Source organism: Mixophyes fleayi, chromosome 9 (genome assembly GCF_038048845.1).
Source record: "Mixophyes fleayi isolate aMixFle1 chromosome 9, aMixFle1.hap1, whole genome shotgun sequence".
NCBI classification, from domain to species: Eukaryota; Metazoa; Chordata; class Amphibia; order Anura; family Limnodynastidae; genus Mixophyes; species Mixophyes fleayi.
The window spans coordinates 7,107,326-7,132,038 of NC_134410.1; positions in this window are offsets into that span (position 1 = coordinate 7,107,326).

Genomic DNA, 24,713 nt, shown 5'->3' on the forward strand with positions numbered 1-24,713 from the left:
GCTACATGTAAGTGATATTCACTGCAGTATTTGGTCACATTATCTTGTCTATTTTTTCAAAGTGCAGAAAGATGCTGAGGAATTAAGCAGGTAGAGCCCCTTCAGAATAAAACCCCAGAATACTGTTTGCACCAACGGAAAAGCTTAAAAAAGAAAAAAATTAAACAGTTCGAAGGATAGGAGGCAATCAATAGCTATTGTCATTCTACGATTTTTCACCAGTGGATTTCCACAGCACATTTTTTCCCTTTTTCCCATTTTTACACAACAATTCTCCCACTGCCTGCAATCGCTGCCATAAATTGCTACCCTAAATATTGTCTGTTTTTCGGGTGATTTTGAGGTTGACAAGCAGAGACAAAAGAAGCTACAAAATGCTGTTTAACAGCAGTGTCTGTAATTGTGCCAGTAATTGTCAGATACCATTGATTTAAAAATGAGATGCATTTTCCAGAAGTGTTTTATTCAGTGGACTGAATCACTTGTCAGCAGCCATCGCCAACAAATCACTGGAGAAAAATCACGAGTGTGACATCCTCCAATAACATTTAATGGATGTCTCTAGGAAAGCATTTACAGTGATTTTCGGCTGTGATTTTTAATGACATAGCTACTGTGGAAATATCACCACCGTGACATTATCCTAATATTCCACATTTTTGTCAGCTTTATCTCTGTAATATTGTCTGCAACACTTGGCAGAGGCAGGATACAGAGTTATACAGGGAGGAATATGAAAGACGGCATTAAATAAAATGACATTATTTACAGCAGGTCGATTAATATCAAGAATGGTTTCAAATATGTACAGAAAAGTCAAATAACTCCAGATGGATTTGTGATCACAGTATGGTTCTTGTTAATTCATTTTACCATCTGCTCTCTAATATTGGCATTTAAACGCGGCTCAATTGTCAGAACGACTATTTTTTTAGTCACATTATTACACATTTCTTCTTTTGATTAAGTTTCTACATGTTGTCAACTTACTTATTGTTAATTTATTACTCAAAATATGAGTTCCTATCAAAATTGGATTAACTGTCTTCATATTATAGATGAGCAATGAATGAGGAGTTATAAATGATGTCTTCGGCTCCTGAAACTAACACAAACACTAGACAAAGTCAAACAATTGGTAGAACAGAGGATGTATACGATAGAACCAATGACAATGTTACACTTCGAAAACTAAGATTGTTGAGAGTAGATTTTAAGTTGCAAAAAAGTAACCATTTTGCTGGGCAGTTTAACCAAATTTACCAATTATTGTACCATGGGTGATCATTATGCCCAATCAATTTGAATCTGATTAGACCAAATTTTATTAGGCATGGGGGATTTCCCCCATCCATGGGGTCATCATGCAATCCAGAATTGAATGCCTGCATTTGAATGCCTGCATTGAGATCTGGATGTTTGCATTGTCACATGTATGTGGCCAAATTGCTCACCAATCTGGTTGTTTGGCAGTTGTGTCAAAAAACTGGATCGCAACGTGTGTGAAAAACGTTAAAAACGTAAGAACAGACGTGAAAATCATTGCTGTGCATCATCAAAATAAATTCATTCATGTTGTAAGTCTGATATTTCTTAGGAGCAGAAGACAATAGATTGAGTTCTATGGATCTAAAAATGTTTTGACCAAAACACATTTTTGTGCAAAAAGTAGTATTTCCATAATTATACTGAAGCTCCAGATGACCTTATTAGTTGAACAATCAAAATCTAATCTTTAAAACAAGTTCCAGTTTCGCGTACCAGACCATCATCGATATTCTTACTTACAGGCTAATTTTGGAGTTGGGCATATTTGCATCAAAAGCACAGATGTAAAACATGTTGTGCAAAACACAGCATTTGTGTATTTCTTTTGCGCTGCACTTTGAAAAGAAACACGTTAAATGCTTCCGCAGGAAGTTACGCTTCAAACGTAGAATGATGTAGCGGCTTACTCGTGATGATAAATAGCGTTTTTGTTGTAAAAAAGTAACAGAACAACTCTGGACGATGCACAGCGCTGCTTGCGGAGCCCAGTAGCAGGGTGGCCTGCCGCTAAGTAACTAATGTAGAGCAGGTTCCGTCTCATTGGTCAGAGAGCGAAAAACAAGCTCTGATTGGTTAGTAGCATAAAATCCCACATGGGGTCTAACTGCAATGAAATACAATGTTGTTCAGAGATATTATTATTATTATTATTAATTTTTATTTATAGGGCGCCACAAGGTGTCCGTGGCGCCGTACAGGGACAAAAACGAATTACAATACAAGGTAAGACAGCACAGTACAGTAAACATGAAGCACAGTAACTCTCAGTAAGCTCAATGCACAGCTAGAGGGCGGGGGGAGTATCCGCAAATGACGGGGCCCAAAAGGAGGGCGCGGAAGACAGGGAGACCACCAGAGGGGCGAGGAGGGCAAAGTAGCTGGAGAGCAGAGTTAGAAGAGGAGCGTACAATCTAAGGGGAGGGGTGGACAGACCGAGAAATGCAGGGGAGAGGGAGAGTAGAGGGACGGAGCCAGGGAAGGGGAAAGAAGGAGGAGAGGCAGAGGATAAGGTAGGTAGTTAAGTGGGAGACATTGAAGGCTTTAAGAAAAAGGTGGGTCTTTAAAGCACGTTTGAAACTGGGCAGCGGTATTCATGTCTGTCCTCCTGACAGGTGTATTTGTGGTGGTGTCCACCTTTAAGTAGAGGGTAAGTATGTCAACATCCCTTTACTGTTCTTCAGCTACACTTGCATGAGCCTTTTCTCCTCCACTCTATCTCTTGAATGCTAAAATAAGTTACAAACTTACAAACTGCATACATGTGTAAAGTAGTCCTCAAATCAAATTGCACCAAGCTCTGGATTTGCCTTAAAAAACCTCTAACCTATATATTAGTTGATCTTGACTTGTCTAATATAAATACTTAAGGATGAATATCCAACAGAAATCTGCAATATTATTTTACCTGGTTTCTCTGATGCTGCTAATCAGTCTACAGGGCTCATTCTTCTGCACAGTTGCCATTGTTTGCCTTCCTGTCCATTAATTAGTGTCTATCTCCACCCAAAGCTCTCTAATCAATCTAATTTTGGCGTGCTGAACATGTCATAGAACATTTTCAAATCTTTGTCTAGTTCGATATGTGACATCATTGGAAAAAGGGTATGATGTCATTAAGGTGTGGTCAGGTCTAGGAAACATGATGGAAAACATTAAATACACAGCCCCTAAATGTATTCACAGCCGAGAGATAACATAAAACAGAAAAAAATATATATAGCATGTCCTAGGCTCAATTAAGCCCATCTTGTCTGAGGCTACTGTCTCTATAATATATTATACACACAGCTAATGCCATTCCGTCAGGCTCTTGTCTCCTGTTCATTAAATCTGTCTCCGAATGTTCTTTGGTGTGAAGTTCACTTTTGCAATTGCAAAGACTGACATTTACAGTAAAACTGTGAATATAGCAAACATTTTAGCATTAGTTTGAACAACAGTTCTTAATTTAAGGTGTTCTGTCCTTTGGTAAAATTAACAAGAATGCATGTTACTGTAAGATGGCCAAGTTCAGAGAGAAGAAGTGGAAAGCAATGAAAAGTATGTAAACATAGTCTATTTATTTTTCCATGTACATTGTCAATGTATAAAAATTACTAAAGTATTTAGGTTTGATGCGCCTCAGTAACAGGGTGCGGAATGTGCCATTAATATTTTGAATTATAGTATTTCTGACACATATTGGCTTATAATGTGTCAGGAGCACTGATCAATCCGTAAAGCAATACCCCTCACCATCATAGCCGATCAGCACGTTAGTCCACTGACGAACTTTCATCTAAATCTCCCAGCATGGTAAGCAGGGAATTTGGAATTATCGTTTAGACCAGAATAGGTCAAGTCCAAATTAAAAGATTCTTAATTTTTTCCCCTCTATGAGATTTTTTAAAATTTTTATCTTTAAATGACATTTTTGGAATTTGGGAAAGCAAGATACCGCACAAAAATACTAATCTTTAAAAATAATACTGACCGGAACTCAACGTTGGTCTTCAACTTCAAGAATACTGATGGTAAGAGAAGCTCGAAGTTGTTTAAAAGTAGTTCTCAAACCGATTGCTCAAATCAGCTAGACTAAAAGAACCAACCTAAATACGAGACAGGCAAATAGGTTCTAACATGTTCAAACCGGTTCAAATACGTTCAAGCATAATGGAGTGCCTCTAACTTGAATGCAAACCTTGAACTTCAAAATCATTTTTGCTGTTTAAATGAAGCAAATTGTTAAAAATACTATAAAATGGTGCCATTTAAGCTACAATAGGCAAGATTTTATACTTGTTTCATAGTAAGTTCTAACATTCTTAAGAATCTGAAACACAAACTGTCAACAGCAAACACAACCTGGAAACTTGAAATAGCAAAATTGAAATGACTTAAATTCATGATTATACCGAGGACAAGTTTGAAACCCTCGAAACAGCCAAATTTTGGATGGATTAGAATTATTCAAGATTCTCTAATGATGCCCATGGCATGATCTTATTGCTGTTCTATACATAAATAATTTCCATGACCACTTGGAGTGATCAGAAACCCATAGTTTGGGAGGTCATCTTTTGAACCTTGCATGAGCTCATGATATTTGAATAATCTTGTCTCTAGCTTACTTCATATATTGGCTTTGATAATTTGTGTTGATCAGCATTAGAGCATGGTTGGCTTTTTTTTTATATGTGGGTAGGAAGACCCCTAATTCTTTTCCGCGTAGGGCTGTTAGCTTCTGGAGAAGGGTGTATGGTGATTTCTGTACCGCCTTCTCTTTAGAGGTACCAGGCACAAGCACTAGGACTTCCCGTGTATAGTGAAAACCAGGGAAAAACTGTCTAGCGGCTGGTCTGATGGATTTGGGGAGGGAGCAGGATGTCAATGTTTTTGGACCAGCGTAGGAGTTGTGGCCGGGGGGGGGGGATTTTCTTTGACTCTTTTTCAAATCCAAATAAAATTTGCTGCAATTTGTCAGTATTGTCTTTGCATCAGACCTGGAAAACATGTGACTTTCCAGCTATTGTGAAACCACAAGTTGGTAGGACGTGCTGTGAGATGTGGTTTCATAGCAGCTGAAGGAAAGGGGGCCTGCAAAGGACTTACATTAGGGCAGTTCCAAACAAAAAAGGTTTGAGATATCTCGTACTTTAGTAGGAGGACAGTGACACGTTATTTAGAACTCTACAGTGGGTGCTTATAACTGGATTTTCTGATGACCCCACTGACGTTGACATTTGTTAATTGCCATTATTTGGAAAAATCAATCTACTAATACCCACAACTTTTTTAGGTTTGCGATAGTTTCCCTTTAGCTCTTGGATGTAACGCCGTAAATCCACAGTGACCTCATGGTTGACAAATATCAAAAAATAATTCTGCTCACACTTCACTGCACCATCAGCAGAAAATGTTCAGCACTGTTGGCGTGAACGGTATCAACTAATGTACGATGAGAATACCAATAACGCTATATCATAACATTTAATTAGCCAGATGTTCCATATGCTAATTTTAATAATAAAGTGCGTTTAAATCTCTTTACTGGTAAAGAGATCCACGGAGCAGCACATAAGGGATTGTTACACATTCTATAGCCTAATAAACCAGATGTTTCTGTAACTGTAACTTGTGCAATATAAAATGTCTATACATATTTTAAGAAACAAAGAGTTAAAGTGAAATTAAAGTTCCCAACAGATAATGAGAGGTTATCATCATCACAACACTTCTTGTATAATTAATCATTATAATTTATATTAAAATGTTCTATATCTGAGTCATTGCTGAGACCTCCAATGGTACTGTAATACTGCACTTACAGTCTTGATTTTATTTGACGTTTAACAAGGATTTTGACTTCAAGGTCTCCCTGCAAACATTAAGCTTAGCCCCATCACATAAAAGATCTTATTTAAGATTAAACAGAAAAAAAAATTGGTATGCGCAAAGATACAACTCCTAAACGACGTATCTTAAAAATATGTATAAGTCCAAATCGTAGCCATGTCTAAGTGGCATGATTGAATTGAATCTCCACACCCCTACTGTACCAACCTTATATGTTAACACCTTGACCAGCTTCTCCAAATGCAAGTGGACGCAATTGTAAGATACGCACAACTCAATAGTTGTGTGCAAGTGCAGTTTGACAAATGTTATACCTTTTGCATTCTTGTGTGGTGTTAATGGACTCGTGTTCAACTCTAAATCAGAGCCAAAGTTGGATACTGACTTTCAAGTTACTCCTTAACTGTTTTTTTATTGCCCAATTCAGTAAGACTGACAGAGGAGTGGCAGCGATTGCTGCCTCCCATCTTTAGAGCTGTGACCATTACTTCCAACCCAGGTTGTTATTAGCGTGGATATTGTATGCTGTACCGATGTCTGTGAAGGTCACCGGGTGCTCCAGCTTCCTCTCCCGTGTCAAAAACAGACTCATAGGTAAATTTTCCTTTGCATGCAGAACCCACTAAAGAAGCCACTACACGTGGTGAAACGCATTTAGGACCTACCTGCACTACCGAAAACAGTTTTCTATTATCTTTACACCTTTTTTTTGTTATATATTGTATATTTTTATACTTGTTAATTTTATTTTTAGCCATTATTTCATTTAAGTGTATTTCTAATATTGTACTCTGTTCATCCTCAATCTATCCTGAATTTCACCTCTATTCTCTCAATATCCTCTACCCCCTATATCTTCACCCTACTTATATTTACAAACTTTATTTGGTTCTTTCCACCTATATAGACTCATATCCATTTTCTCTATCCAGACTCCCTGCTCCCTCCTTCATTCACCCTTTCCTATTGCACCACTTAGTTACCCCTTTCCATTCTCCTACTTCCCTCTTCTCTGCCCTGTTACCGTCACACTCGCACTATCTGTCTCCTTCGTATTGCCTTTCACACTGTTCTTTATCCTTATCATCCTGCACCTGACCGCGCGGTACACACAAGCCTTTTTCCAATTTTACATCTGAGCCTAACCGTCTTACAAACATTTACATCTGAATTTACAACTGTGCCCACCATCTGCCATTCACTTTATCTATTTGAATTTGCTCTCTTCAGAGCCGTAACTTAAAATTTTAGCTCCTAGGACAAGAAGAAAAACTCCCCCCCCACCTAGCCATCAATGTTAACCAAGTTGACCTAAAATATTCATAAACTGTGTCCCCCTTCCACACTGCACCCTGGGCAGACGCCCCTCTCACACAGCCCTAGTTACGGCCCTGGCTCTCCCACCTCATATTCACCTGTCCCTGGATTACACACCCACCTACCCCATCACCTGTCACAAATCCTACGGTCTTTACCCACCCCTCATTCCTCCCTCCTCCCCTCCTTTGCCTACTCCACCCTCAGACACTCTCACATTCACCATTTTATCAATCCCACTCTACCCCCAACACATTTAGTAGGGATTATCCCTCTACTCCTATATATCTAGAACCACTTATACCTATTCCTACCTTTCACCTCCACATAGACACATAATACTCCTACCACCAACTCACACCCAACACCCCTACCCACACCCATCTCACCCACTTATATCCCTAGTTCCACTACTATACTAAAGAACGTCACTCTCACCATAACTTCCTGACATAACACACACACCCCTTCTGCCCTTATTCTTCACACCCCCCACAACACCAACCCCACAGCTTCCGCTTACCCCCAAACACTCTATGCAACATTCCTTCACCGCAGGCATCGCTTACCTACATTGACCAACCATCCTTCCTATAGTTTACTTCATTATGTAACCGACCCTCTAGCTCGACGCCTGAAGAAAACTTTGTTTCCACCACCACGACCCCAGAAAAACAATAAAAATACAAGGACAACAGCTGTGAAACCACACCATGCCCACCTCCTACAGCTTGCGCTTCACGACTATGCAACAATAAGTATAACCTCTGGAATAGATGCTGGATTTTTTAAGACCCACCACCCCTAGAGTTACAGCCAATGCTCCCTCTAAGCTCAAAGGAAAGAGTTAAAAGGTCAATCTAGAGAGGGCTTCTCCCTTATGGGCTGCATACAACATCTGCAGGATTATTCCTAGTGTGTCAAATTTTTAACACTATCATTTACAGATAGCTTATCTTAGAGGCAACAATTGCGCATGTTAAAATGAAAAAAACATAAGCTTTGGGTGTAACTCGCAACTGAGTCTATGTTATAGCAAGTTAATCCATATCATTGTTGGTAAAGTAAAAATAATGAACTATTTTCATCCTATAAGTAGACACAAGCAGCATATTAAATACCTTGCGCCTTATGGCTTACCGCTAGACATCTTATTTCTGGCTTCAGAAAGCATAAACTGAACTTTTTTTTACTAGAAAGGTGTCATGCGGATCACGAGACCCAGTGTCTGTCTTCAGGACCATAGCCCTTCCAGATGACCGAATAAAGTCTTGGGAAATATTAAAATCCAAAATGTGTTTTATTTTAAACTCTAACAAGAATAATCAACAAATGAGGTTTTGGGGAGGATTTCTTGGGTGAAAGATTATTAATTAATACATGTTTCCGAAGAGGGACTTGGAAAACATTAAAAATGCATAAGCAAGAAGGTACATTTTTGATGCGCGCAGCAACCTTATATGGTCTAATGAATCGAGCAGCATGATTAGGAGATAGGCTCCCAAAGTTACCATTGCATTATATGTAAAATAAAATATTTTCTTCATATTTGGTATTGTGAGCAGTATGCTACATATTAGCTTCACTTGTGTATTACAAAAATATTATTTACAGGAGTTCATGACTATATTAGTTCTTATTAATTTTCAACAAAGTCAGCATAACCCACTGCACTTCTCAATTGGGAAAAATATGGTAATACTACAAGACTGTAAGTCAGACAGGTAAAGGGCACTGCTTGCAGGCTTACACTCTCTACCAAAATATGAGTTTGATACATGAGGGTAAGTGCTACATGGTGCATATTGGTTCAGCCAGCAATGGGAAAAGCTGCTTAATGGGGCTCTATGATCCAGTCACACAGCAATGTTTAGTTGGAGAGTTAAGCTGGGTACACACTAATGCAATTATCGTGCGGAACACACAATAAACAATCGTTTGTTCAGAAATAGCAAGTGTGTGTACGCTCCCACGATCATGTGTTAACTTACCACACCACACCACATCTGTTGATTGGGTTGTCTAAACTTCTTAAAAATCACGGTTAACGATGGAACGATGTTGGGCAAAGTTGGAAGTGTGTATGCACACGACAAGCAGTGTAGGCAGATATCTGTAGAGTATAGAGTCAGGATCTTTTCAGCAGATGGTTATGAGAGAACAGGAGCACAGATCTGAAGGTAACTTGTGTAGGTGTGTACACATGGATCGGCTGCTCGTACCGACTTTCAGTCGTGGGTGAAATCGCATCTGAAGTAAGATTGCACAGGTGTGTTCCCAGCTTTAGAGGTACGTTTTGAAACTAGTGGAATTAATGACATTTTGAATAATCTGTATTGCGGTGATAATAAAAAAAGGTTTGTTAAGAGGGTGGTTCGGAAATTCGATAAGCTAGAAAGTTCGGAGGCTGCGGAAAATCTTGTTGTGCGAGGGAGGGAATTCCACAGATTGAGAGCCTGTTTCTGGGAATGGGAGCAGGCAATGAGTGTGGATGAGAGACACAGATCTTGTGCAGAGCGAAGGTTCACCTGGGAGATATTATGAGACGGGATCTCCCAGTCACTGATAGGCTGGAATCGCGTGACGCGGTGACATCATAACTGCGCTGCACACTCTCAGTCTATCAATGTCTGAGAACTTCCGCTTTGCATCAAGAGCAATGTAAGTGAATTGGGGGTATGTATAGTGCAGAGCGGGGGCATGTATTGTGAAGAGGGAGGGGGGAGCCCTGCCAGATTAATTTGTGGCGAGCCCAACAGTCTCTGATGCCGCCCCTGACTACAGTTATTGCCCTATTTGCTTTTTCTGTACCAATTGCATTCAAGCAGTTTAATGCATTTCTTAATACCTGATCAGAAATTCCGACACAGATATTAATCATCCTTTATAAATCCTCCACTGTATCTCAAATGGCTTTGTTGCTAGATTAGCTGCCTAATGGCTGTGCGTTTTTAAGTAAAACAAGATCAGTGGAATTTGAAATCAACCAATAAATATAAAAAAAAGAATGGCTTTTAATGTATTCTATTTTAAATTAATTGCATGCACCTTCGTACTAACTACTGTGAATGAGTATGGATGGCACTTACATTAGGAACTATAAGCACAGTGTTAGAGGAAATAATATGCTGGAGAAGACATCCACTTATTCCTGTTTAATCACCATAAACTTTGATTCAGAAACAATTTATGCTTTTAAAAGTCCATTATCGAAACTCTGTTCGCAGAGGAAAAAAATTGAGTTGTCATCCTTATGCAATAAGGGAATTAAAAAAACAAAAATTAGCATTCCAGGTAAACACAAAATACCTTAACTTAACTATATATTTGCAATTTAAGGGGTCTTTGTTTGCAGCAGCATGAAACAGGCAGCAAATTATTAATATTTTAGTAGCTCAGACAGCTCTACGTGGTCATCTCAGCACCTGACAAAGAGTCAGATGCAATTTAGATGCAGCCGTAAATTACGTCAGTAAAAAGGCGCATATTTCATAGAATGTCGTGTGAAATGCATCTGATCATACATTCAGTTGTGCAGTGAACGTATACACGCTAGTTTCATGTTGTGTTCAGTATAAGCGCACATTTTAGACTTTCCCTCAAGAACCTACAAGAGATACGCCTCCTGAACGCATTTATGTGAATATGCCCTTACTGTACTTGTCCTAAGCTTGCGCGCCCCTTATTTCCCCTGTCCGCCTCTATAAACGTAAGGAAAGATAAGTGTAAGATGCGCCATAGTCTACACAGGTACTCAGGGCTTACGCATTTTGTTTGTTCGCTTGACCGGTAACAAAGTGTATTTTACGCGAAACAAAAAGTCACCTATGTCCAACTCTACATCAAGTCCATAGTATTTTAAGGTGTGTTTTATTCGTGTCTGAGAGCAAACTGCAACCAATCAGAACAAAATAATGTTCAAAACAACACAGAGTATTTTAGGACGTGAGTATGCCGATCTTGTAGATCTCCAATTTCAGGTGCACCTTTATGGTACTTGTCGGCAACCTTTTTGTGCCTGATTCTGAATGTGGCATAATGTCTCTAATAACACAACAAGGCTGTTTTGCAATAAACTGCTGTCTTGCAGTGACAGCAGGAAGAGTAGAGTGTCGCAGGAAATTGGTGATGGGACTGGGTTGATAGCCCAGATTAGCATAAAAAGGGCTTTGTTTATAGGATGAGGGCTACAAATTCCTTTAGCAGGACTTTGTCTTAGGAAGAATGTCATCCCAGTAATTCTATAGATGGCATATCATACACGGTATTGGTCTAGCGTTTAATTAGTGCATTCTAAAGAACTGTTGGGTAGACGTTGGAAAGCAGATGGAAAGTTAATATTACTATTAAAATCAATGCAAAATTGTTTTAAAAAAGTATAGTGAACCGAGCAGAAACACCAATCATCAGGTATCTGAAACACTTTCCTGATCAACAGTCATGCGGTCTCTTTAACCCATGACAAGTCAATAAAGAGCTCATCCCATAGATTGTAAGCTTGCGAGCAGGGCCCTCTTACCTCTGCGTATGTATGTATTACCCAGTATTGTTGTATTACTGCTTGTCCCCAATTGTAAAACGCTACGGAATCTGCTGGCGCAACATAAATAAATGATGGTGATGATGATGATGATTTGCTCCCTGAATTTCAGCAGGAAAAGATGCACAAATGCAGAGTCTTACAATGCACCCAGCACTACAACACTAGAACATGCGCCAAGTTTACATCAGGAGCAGCAGTGTAGCATACAGATATGACTGGACAGTAGATGTAAGTAAGGCCTTAACCCCCATCTGTGATTATTGTTTACTGTACTGTGCTGTCTCACCTCATATTGTAATTTTGTTTGTCCCTGTACAGCGCTACGGACACCTAGTGTCGCCCTATAAATAAAAATTAATAATAATAATAATAATTTAAATGCATACGTTGTGATGGGACTTTATATTTCATATACGCATGTGCAAATCCTACAATGTGTTCTGTTTGTCCGCATGTGGCAAGTATCCGCTTATACTTGAATATTAGGAGTACGTGCAACTTACGGTCAATTTTTTACAAAGCACAAATTATGTTCACAATGTGTTCCAAGATGGATCAGGACTAGTGCATATATAGAACATTTGTAGGTTTGTAAGGCTTAAACTCTCTATGCTGTGCGCAGTATGCATTTTTTTTTTTTGGGGGGGGGGGGTTGTTATCACATAAGTATATTTTAAGTAAAGATTTGAAATTTTGTCCTTGCTCACTCTTGAGCTGTGTGAAAGCAGCTTGCAATCTACTTAACGCCAGCAATTATGTTCTTGTGCTCTCTTTTCTTACATTTCTCTAATGAACTTGTCACAAGCAGGAATTTTGAGCATTAGATGAAAGGATGCTGAGATCCACACGGAATCATCGCATAATGTTCTCCAGCTTTAGCACTAATCCACAGAAAATGCTAACAAGGGCGGCATTCAAGGTACCTAGCAAACTTTTTTCTTCTAATTTAGCAACTCCCCAATAAGCTATAAACTTTGTGATTGTGTGAGGTTAACAGCGGGTTTCTTGCATTGTCACTTATTACAACAACAGCGCAATACGGCATAAATGAATGATTTATAAATAGAAGTTTTGTACACTATATAAATGTCACTCTGGACATTCGGATTGGGGGGTTAATAAGGCAAGATATAGAGTTCCAGTTATCACGGATATGGCACGTGGCCAAATCTATAGCATCTTATAATTGGCCAATTAAATATTTTTTGTCCAAAGTAAATGCAGAAATCAAAATTTATATTTTTTGCTTGATAAATTTACTTGGAACATTTTTTGTTCTCTCCAAGAAAGAGTCAAGCAAAAGAAAACAGAGAAAATAAGACAGCGGTCATTACTAGACTGTAGCAGGATTTAAGTCAGACTGTGTCTCACCATTAATTACCAATCATGACCTGTCGAGGATTGCTCATGTTAATTAACATTATTATTTCACAATGAAAATTAATTAATTAATTAAGGTGGCAATGTATTAAAATTGATTAGCTGGTGGCCTCGCTACGATAGGAGCCTTTCTTGGCGAATAGTCAATAGCAGGGCCATAACGAGGGTGGTGCGGGTGGTGCGGCCGCCCAGGGCGCAAGCCTCTGGGGGCGCAACAACCGGCCACCATTTGCCCAAGTGCTCAGCTCCCCATGTACTTATGAATGCGGTGCCGCCACAGATGAACATTGGAGACGGCCGGAGACATAATGCTAAGGCTGCCGGAGACATAATAAATGCCGCCCGGATCAGGTCATCACTGATCTCACGTTACCAGGGGATGGGAGATACGCTGAGATGCGGAAGCAGTTAGTACGGCGCATGCGTGGTAGGGATGTCTTGAATATTCTCGGCACAATGTGGCTGTGATAACCGGGGATCTGGCGACGCTATAAAGCACTGATAGGAGGCCAAGGAGGTAAACATGCCTGAGTATTACAAAGAGGACAAGAGGATAGTGGCAGAGGAAGATCGAGGTGGCAAAAACTTATATGGATTCCAAACTCTCCCAACATTGCTGGAGGATAAGGTGAGGGAATACGGGTTTCCGTGCATATAATGCACATCAGCTGTGCTTTCTCCAAATTCCACTGACTGTCCATCCTTCCTTACAAACTAGCCACATGCAGCATGTGGCTCTTCAGCAGTGGTGGAACTACAAGACCCAGCAGGCCCAGCAAGTCAGAGGCTGGCCATGCTATAATTTGTAGCTTTACTACAGGTAGAGAGCCACTGGTGGTATATCTCTGTCAGACAGTCCCTTGTTCTTTGGCCCTTAGTCTTTGTGAGACTGCTACAATCTACAATTTTTCATTGTGCTCATCTATACATGTTCTTCCACTTGTCACCAGAATTTAAGGTACAATGAAGGTAAAGTTTTGATCTGAAAGGGACTACAGTACTTCATAAATATTTACAAACAACGTAACTAAATGATTGTTTGGAGTTGGCAGCTGTCAACTTTGCATCTCACTGTAAATTGGGTATGATAAATTCTGTGATTTCATAGATCCAGTGATGCTGTATTTGCAAGCATGCAATATATTATGTTACTGGTTTTGCACTCACGTGGCTCTGTGCAGAGCTGTAACGAGGCAGGTGCAGGCGGTGCCATCGCCCAGGGCGCAAGGCCAAGGGGCTTTTATATATATCTTTTACTGTTCTTATTTGAGTATTAAGTGCATGAAATATTAGAACACCTTTCGGTATATATTTTTGCAAACTTTAAATGGTCATGCATTTGCAAATATGTGTAACATAATTCTTACAGTAAAGTGCTAGCCACACCCCCACAATAGGTTGGCCACAACCACTTGGCAAATGTCACTCCCACTTAGATGGGGGGTGCCGGTGCCATGTCTCGCCCAGGGCACTAAAATGTCTAGTTACGGCACTGGTCAATAGTATAGGTTTTGTGTTCCCATGCGTTTTGCGGTGGGGAGGAACATGAAGCCTGCCAGAGAGGTATCCGAAAATCCCTCTACCCATAGGATAGAACAGCTAACACCATCTTCAGATGGCGTTAACTGTCAGTGTCAAACTCTGAATTTTTGGCGCTTGATGAATAGGGTATTTTCGCAGTCCCTATTAATACCCATTTGCGATCGTTGACCCTGAGGTATCTGCTGCGATCCTCTATTATCAAATAGGTAATTAAGTAATCTCCCTAAAACTGCAGTTTTCGGGGAATTTAAACCTCTTTGGAGGTTCATAAACAGGCCCCAATCATCCCATCATCCTCATCAGAGGAGATGCAGTTTGATTATTTGTAAAGATGAGACAATATTTTGCACAAGTTGAGTTCTGCTGGAGAACACGCCGTTTCATGGAAGTGCACAACTTCGGTGACACCAGTTTCGCTTTCACTTCTCCATTCCGTATAATGACATTCCACATCATGTGCCTCAATTAGAGTTCGGGTAAAAGCCAGAAGGTTGCAAATTTACACTTTGGTAAAACCATATTTTGCTGCGGGGGAGATAAATTTAAAAATGTGTGATCAGATTTAGAGGGGGGTTGGGATCCTAGCTGAACTCTAAATAGTGTAAAAATAAAGCCCTGCATTTTACAAATTAGGAATGCAGTAGTTATGAAGTGAACCCGGTTTAGTGGTCTGCTAAACACACGTAAAGTTGCACGTATCCTCTAAGCACGCAGGAGCGGCCTCTGCAAAGTAAAAATACGGTGAGTCAGAACAAACTTCAGCGGGTGTACTGTGCGGTGGGTGTACTGTGCGGTGGGTGTACTGTGCGGTGGGTGTACTGTGCGGTGGGTGTCTTCAAATCAATAATGAGAAACCCAACACCGAATACCCCGACATAATCACACCGATAGTGTGTTCCCCAACAGACTCTTGAGACCGACTGCTTGGAATACACACTTCAAAGGATTCCGATGAATGCCGGGCGCCTAGAATGACGTCACTTTGATGGCTGACTGTATTAATGTTACTGTTAAGGTGTTAATTTAAGGAGGCGCCGGCTCTACAATCTACAAGCCTTTGTAAAGCACCTTGTAGAGCCGGCCCCTCCTTAAATTAACACCTTAAAAGCAGCATTAATACAGACGCTCATCAATGTGACGTCATTCTAGGCGCCCGGCATCTTCATTCATCGGAATCCTTTGAAGTGTGTATTCCAAACAGTCGGTCTCAAGAGTCTGTCGGGTAACACGCCATCAGTGTGATCATGTCCAAAAAAACATACTGGTAGGTTAATTGGCTGCTAACAAAATTGACCCTAGTCTGTCTGTGTGTGTGTGTGTGTGTGTGTGTGTGTTAGGTAATTTAGACTGTAAGCCCCAATGGGGGCAGGGACTGATGTGAGTGAGTTCTCTGTACAGCGCTGCGGAATTAGTGGCGCTATATAAATAAATGATGATGATGATGTGATGATGTCGGGGTATGCAGTATCGGGTTTCTCAGCATCGTATTCAGGTACCTAACCCTTACTGGGCACAGTATACAAAGTTTTAGCTGTACAAATGTATGAGTGTTCTATATGTATTTTCTCTCTTCGTGCATATTGACACTGCCTTTATCTACGTCATCAATGAATATTTGCAACTGTCTTATAGCAAGTGCCAAAGATATACCTCCTGACAGGCATATATGTTTCTGCAAGTCTGCATGAGCACCACTTACATACACCTCCCCAGGAGCAGATGGGCGTAAGTCTGCAGACAGGCCCCGTGCTCCCATTAGGCAAGGTTAGGCAGTTGCCTAGGGTGCCGGGCTCTGGTGGGCGCCACAGAAGTATGGTACTTAATTACTGTTGTACTTTAATACTCTGCGGCGACCACTGAGCATACCTTCTGCGGCCGCCGCACAGCTTCAGATAGATCCACAGGGCGAGGGGCCATGGATCGCGACCGCCGCCCTCCCCTCCAACAGCTGATGGGGCGGACCGTTCCTCCGACTCCTCTCCTCCACTCCCCCTCCCCTCACTGACTGTCGGGCGTGACATCATCATCACGGCCCGACAGTGTCAGTGAGGGACGGGACCCAGCAGCAAGGGGCATCTTTATGGAGTCGCCTTTAAGGTAAGGAAAGAGAGGGGAGGGGAACATTTAGACCCGGGAGCGGGAGGGGGGGGGCGCTTTGAGACCCAGGGGGTGGGGCAGTGTGCTGGGAGGGGGATTTTGAAATTGTGCCTAGGGTGCCGAGGACCCTAGCACCGGCCCTGTCTGCAGAAGTGCATATACGCCCCCCTCCACTTTCTGAGCCTGCACAAAATGATTTCATACAGAATACGCTTTGTAAACTAACGTACTTCCCAATCTGCATCAGCACTATTATCTCTAATTAGCCAATGATAACTATATGAAGATGAAAGACTAGTAAATATTTCTCCAAAATCAAATCCATTCCACAATATCAGCAAAATGTAATGACCATAGCCAATTTCATGTTGTACAATCATGCACACAGCATTTAGACATGGGTGCCTTAATGTTATGTGGGCTGTGGACACTGGGGGGTTTTCAGTACTGAAATCCAATTCAAGAAAATTGGCACCGCCAGTTATATTTGCTGATACGGAATGAGTCAGTTGGTTACAGACCAAAACACATGTTGATTGCAATTGGCATAAAGGACCTGCATCAATATGTCCCAATGAATAACGTGCCATCTGGTCACCATTTTTAAATCACTTATCGCCTTCTGTGCCACTATTCCAGCTTTGATCTTACAAAGCACCGAGGCGCGGGGACTGCTGCTTAATCACATCCTCTCCTGACATTTCTCTAGTGTCTTACAAAATCTCTGTAAATCTGCACATGAATAATTATGTGCATTAAAAACTGCTTAAAATTGACTTATCCCCTAAACACAGTCGGAGGTGTATCTCATGAGGTGCGCAGAGAAGCAGGAAGCTATCTTATGGACGCCTGATGCAGAGACTCTTAAATGCGGAGTCTTGCTGCCCTCAAGATCTAGCGCCAATTCAGGGAGATTTGACTTGTGAAAGTCTCTCCATATAACACCTGACACCTCTCTTTATGGTGCTGTTTGCTCACTATATTATATCATTACTACTGATGTTATATTACTGGGTATTACCACCCCTGGTTACTTATGCAATGATATATGCTGGGGTGGAGGGGGAGAGGGGTCAGAGGTCAAAGGTGATTTTTTGGGGGATTTTTTTTTAAATAAATGAATAAACATGCCAGACATGTTTTACATACATACATACATACATACATACATACATACATACATACATACATAGGTAATATATACTAGTACTGCTGCTTCCTGTGTAAACATAATTTTACAACAATAAGGAAGTGTTAGAAGACAAACATATACACACAATTGTTACATCAAATTCCCTAAAGAGAGGATTTCATGTAACAAAGAACAGCAGCTAAGGTGTTAATTCCTCAGGATGCCAGTGGTGAATAATGGCATACTAATCTAAGTAATGTAGATTTCCACATAATTGCATTATCTGCTAGTGCAGTCCATCTGAATCCTAGGCTTGAAAAGTCTATTTATTTTTTTTTAATTCCATAATCACTATGGAAACAAAGGGCCTTTATTGCTCGTCAATTTATACATCTATTCTACACTTGGAAGTGTAATTACAACTGTAAATAAATAATTACTTTTTCAGCTATTATAAGATACAGTTGAGCTCATTTACATCTGAAGAGTCACTGGAAAAATCATAGCTGCAGACACCAACTTTGTTCGTCATAAAACGAAGGGAACGTTTCAAAGCTGCTGCCAACAGTGATGCAAAACTTCTCACTGTGTCATTGTTGGCACATTGTCTTTCTGTCTATCAGCGGTAAGTGTCTGCAACAAAAGTATCCAGAATTTCCACAATTTATTACACATTAACTCATTTTGAATGCTGCATTGTGTACTCAGTGTGACCTCTATGAAAATACCCTCTGCCTTTCTGTCAATTTATCTATTTAGTTTTCATACAGAGCAGGCAATACTAGGCAGGGATGAACAGTACATCAACAGATCCCACACCAAAATATTTTAGGTGTCCGACAACGCACCCCTCACCTCTGGGCCCCATAACCACTGTACCCCTTGCAATAATGGTAGTTCAACCACTGCTAGTATGATCTTCCTTTGCAAAGAATAAATGATCGAATAGGGTTTAAGGTACCATTGGTTAATAAAAAAAATGGGCAGACTAGATGGGCCAAGCGGTTCTTACCTGCCGCCAAATTCTATGTTTCTTCCCCGTTCACTGGATGATATCACTACTGCATTTGCGGGCATAGTGTAAGTGGATTCCCATTTCCACATTAGACCTATGTAAAGGATGAGATCATTAGCTTATCAGCCTATTTTTCAAATTTAGCAAATATAGTTGTAAAAGCATAAGGAACACTTAGCACGGTCACCAACCTGCAGGGACAATCAATGCTCCTCTTGCTCAGTCAAGCATTTTTCATTTGCCACCAATCTTCTGCTGTCATTATTTGGGTTTTTGCTTTGATCATAATCCTCTGTATATCCAGAGGCATGGCGAGTCGAGAGGGACGAGAACTTTCTCAAGAGAAGGACTGTCCAATTGGATGTCTGCTCTTTGGACATGGCCTTCCCTAATAGCTGTAAGAACTTACCTCTCCTTGTTCCTGCTCGATCGCAGCCGATGCTCCGTTCTTTCGGGCGGCGCTCGGCTGCGGTTACGTGACTTCGGTGGCAGGGAGTTTGAAAATCCTTCACCTATATCTTGTTCGCTCTGACACACTGCCTGTGTCAGAGCAACAAGTTACAGCTTGGTGTCTGGCTTTGTGTATCTTATGCTGGTTCCAGGTGTCTCCTCCGTGTATGACCTCTGCCTTGTTAAACCATTCCTTTGGATTATCCTGCTGACATTCTGTGTATCCGACCCGGCTGACTATCTGTGTATCCGACCTGGCAATCCTCACTGACTCCTCTGCTGTTTTGTCCAAGTGTATCCGACCCAGCTGACATTCAGCGCATCCGACCAAGCTAACACTCTGTGCATCCGACCCGGCCATTCATATCTGCACCTTTGTGGCCTGTGTTCCTGTGTATCCCACCCGGCCGTGCTCCTAGCTATCCAATCCGGCGACTTTCCGCCCTGTGGTATATCTTCGGAGTAACCAACCCATTGCGTCACTAAAACATGTCAGGAATCTTCAGACCGTGCTGATCTATTTCAGCTAATTACCCTGTCCTGCTGTACCACTACAGAGTCTGCTTTCCGGATCCCTCATTTACAAATCTCACGCCTATTACGTCAGAGTGCTAACCTAGGGCCGTGAACTGCGTGCCTCCGGCAGCTTAAGCCATCCTGCCTTGCAATGATTCTTGATGAAGACTGGGAGGTCCATTAGACTCCACGCCATGGGAAGGCCTGAGTCAACGCTGACTCAAGCTGTCTCCCGTTAGACGTAACAATAGCCGTAAAACCTGACATTTACACCACCTCAGAGTAGCTAAAAACATTATTTTTCCAATGTCACCTTGCTCTATCTTGGCGCTGATAAAGCACAACGATCATGGCTGATTATTGACTAGATGGGGCTCTGGGCAGATATTTTGGAAGTACTGTGAATAATAGCCAAATCTCATTTACCCCTTGTAAAGAAGGGGGTCCTCAATTCTTGGTGGCTAATATACAATACAGGCCCTTACCTGGTGGCTAGTTAACCATAGAGACCCAAGACCAGACCCCATCACTTACATCTCACCCAGCTCTCATGTCCTCCCACTGCTCTGTGGTCAACCTCTGACCTGGCACATCCAAGGGCAGATACACTATCAGATACTCTATCACCGTCTACTATCTTTGCTTAGCGTAAGTTATATGAAGCCCCACAAATCCCAATAATAGTAATTAGAATATCTATTTATTAAAAAGCATCATTCGTTTTCTATCACTGCCTATCACAGCTATAGAAAACTTCCTATTGCTGCAATTTACCATTGGACTTTCGACGGGACAGCTGAGCATATCTCTGAAGATACTGGCAGTGTGCCGTGCCCTGTGCATGTGCGTCCCCGACTTGGGCTTTCATTTCCATTTTCAAAGAAAAATGTAAAAGAAGTGCCCTCCACTGTCACCATCCTGAGATGCTTTCTATAGTACTATCAATTACCGAAATCAAGCAAGTTCAACAAATTTGAAAGGCATCACTTCACCATTTTTCTAAGTGTGTGTTTGAGGGAAGTGCTCTAGGATGCATCCTGCTGTACTTTTACCCTCTGCAGTACTTCCTTAAGTGATGGTGACACAAATTGTGGAATTTTCCCATAAAATAATTACAAACCTTAAGTCAGAATGACTAAGAACTTACATTATGTACTTCACAATTGTCATCAAGTGCAGCTTCAGCCGCTGAATGAATAACATGTATATATTTATCAACCTCATCACCATCAGCAAGGAGAACAATGCTAGATGTACAATTAACAGGTTTATTTTTATTTATGGATGTGCCATCTGGTTTGTCAAGTCTGCATTTTTTCCCCAAAGGAGACTATAATGTCTTTCCATATGTTGTATAAGGGCTGTCGCTTTGCTCCATAGTGACCTTGACTGAACTTTTGTGCACATGCTACACACACTAGATCATCACCATGTTTTCTATGTCAGAATTCAAGGATTGTATCACTAGAACTTCTCTGTCAAACAGTACTGAGTATAGAGTATGCTTTTACTATATATATAAATGTATTATAATAATAATAATAATAATAATAATAATCTTTCTTAGTCTTTGGATAATCCATCAGCATAAATTATATTTTTTCCTCTTATTTCCAGGAATATCATTGTATGCCCAGTAAAATCTTCAGCAGATGAAATTGAGCCTTTAAATGATAATAAATTGTTTGATAAAGAAATACAATATATGTAGCAAAACATGAAAACAGATGGTAAAAAATAATATCTGGAAAGGGGACAAGTGAAAAAAAAGTCATAAAGGCTACAAAGACCACACAGATACAGTAAACCATGCAGATGGTACAAAGTAACACATACACAGATACACTACTCATGGAATATGAAACATTATTAGTAATTTAGATGATCTAATGCCTAAAGGTGATGTCTCCTCCTCCTATATACCACAGCTTCTATAATGAGGAGCAGGAGAGTTTCCCACTTCAGCTACTAACACCTTGTCCAATGTTCTTATCTCATGAAGTGTCAGCCGATCTAGGACCCATTAACAAAACACTTCACAGTGCCTTGGGCAGGGGTGATTATCTCTCTCTGATATCTGGGCCCACTGTCATGCTGCTATATTTGGGTAAAATAATGTTGCCTTAGATGTTTCCTATGAGTGACATCTCTTTTAAGAAACAAGCCTGGTTTGCAGCACAGAAATTCTCCTATGTGCACTGGAACGTGGCACGTCATTAGTAGAGGCTCATTATAATATTTAATATCCCCTCAACTAACCTTTTGAAATTCCTCCCAGGTCTTAATGCTAGTCAAATAGCATTTGACTCTGTTGTTCTGTAGGTGGAGATGCTCATTAAAAAATGAAATTATAGTATGATCACGTTTGCTGGAGAGTGTAGTGTATAAATAACGTTAGAGAATCATCTCCCTATAACATATTTCACCAACTTAAACATTGATTAATACAGCAAATTAGTTATGTCCCAAAGGATGATTATGATGATTATTACTATTCATATATATAGAAACAGCATATTACTCAGTGCTGTGCAATCAGAAAATTTTCATTGTCATCTGTTTCTGCCCCATGGGAGCTTACAATCTAATTTCTTAACACAAGCACATAAACGCACACTTGGGCCAATTGTAATCAGAAGCTATTTAACCCACTAACAAATCTGTAGATTAAGGTAAGAAACTGAAGCCGTCGGAGGGAAACGTAGGTAATCACAGGGGGTCTGATTCATTAGGGCACGTCTATTTTGTGTGCATAATTTGCATAATTACCCTGCGCATGCCCAGAACTGGACAAAATGCCACAGAGAGCAGCCACGTTCAGTTAATCTTCAAACGCAAACGACATTTACTGCAGCCTATGATTTCAAGGAGGGAACAGGGCGTAGAAGGGAAGATGCCCATAGTCAATGTACAGTCAAGCGCGGCCAATTCCGGACGCCCGATATAAGCTCTGAGCATCTCTCAGGTACTTGTTTTTCAGCTGTATCTCTTGCTCCAGCTACTGGTCTAGTCTAAATGCTGATTACTAGTGATGACGGCTGTGTATACAGCTAGAACATGTGTATACAGCTAGAACATGTGTTTGCAATCAGGAGCAACTGTAAAAATGTATTTTATGTACAGTATAGATTGCTGACAAGCTACCTCTGGGGCTTATTGTCTTTGTGCGCTGTGCACGTGCAGAGGATTGACATACAGTCAGCCCGAGCTAGTGACAAGCACTGAGAACAGGGCGGGCCTCACAATCAGTTATCCCAATCAGCGCTAGCATCAGACTCAATGATAAATTTGCAACTTTTTCCCCCACAGGTGCAAGTAAAAAATAAGTGAAGATCATCACCTAGAGATCAGGCTTACAATGTATAGTGCGAGGCTATTATGGCACCTCATGGCTGATTGCATCAGCCCAATGACTCTTAATGCTCTATTCTAGAGCGCTGTGTGTATGGTCAGCATTTTAACACTGATTCACCACATACTTTATAATGCACCGGCTAAAACTGTAAGTACATGGTAATGCACTTCTGTGAATATAATATATTTGCCAGTAATTGTTTTTGACGTCATAAAAACTTATAAGGGGGTGGTGTTTGGAGAAAGCACTGTCTAAGCATGTAGGCTTAGACAGTAATAGCTATGATTATGGTCTTTTCTAGACCTTATGATGCCCAATGCGATTGTTGAATCTACTCCTCTCTCAATCCACTTCATTGTTATATATATATATATAAATATATATACACACATCAACATCTTTCTCAGTAAATATATATTCAATGTGGCTATAATGAAATTTACACCAAATGACGGCAACAACTGATGCAATCTACACATGCAATGGAATTAAACCTCGTTAGATAGGATATGCAGAGACAGCACCAACTTGGTGGAGCCTGTAAGCTTATTGCAATTGAGCTATAAAGTAAAGTACCAGTCAGGTGGCGTGCCTGTTTTCCTGCATTGAATCAGCAAGCAGAGAGTTTCTAGGATAGTCTGCGATACAAGCACGTGTATTTATAAAGAAGGACACGAATGAGAGATAAGAGACACAGATAAGCCTGACTTGGTATATTTCTGGGACGCTTAATCACAAGTGGAGTGTGCAGTGTGGTGGTGGGATCCACATTGGTTATATCATATGCCTTAGATTGTACGTTACCTTGAGCAGGGCCATCTTTCCTCCTGTTTCCTGCACCTTTTACTCTGCTCTCCAGCTACCTTTCCCCCCACCCCTCTGGGGGTCTCCCCGTCATCCGCGCCCTTCCTCTTGGGCTCAGGCACTTGCCGGTCTTCCCTCCCCCCTCTCTCTAGCTGTGCTCTGAGCTTACTGAGTTACTGTGCTTATTGTTTACTGTATTTTGCCGTCCCACCTTGTACTGTACTTGTTTGTCCCTGTACGGCGCTACGGACACTGAGTGGCGCCTTATAAATAAAAAATAATAATAATAATAATTATAATATTACACTATATGCACATTTTTCTTGTTTTTCCTGATTCGTGAGATGACTCCATACGTCTAAGAAGTACACCGGATCGGTCCTGCACAATAGATCTGCTGATGTGCGCATGCTCCTATATATATTTGGTACGCATATAGGAATATTACCTGGAGGCAAAATATCTGTTCTTAATCGTACTACACTATTAGGCGTCTATCCCTTCCCCTTTCTTCTTGTTTAGATATTTCCAGATTTACCACCCGGTCTTTTGGGAGTGAGGCAGCCGTCTGTACATGTGGAGTGTTTGTATATTAATGGACTTCTAACCGGATTATTAAATAGAGCGCCTATTGCATCTATCTTTGTTTTCCAAATACACACACATCATCATCATTTAT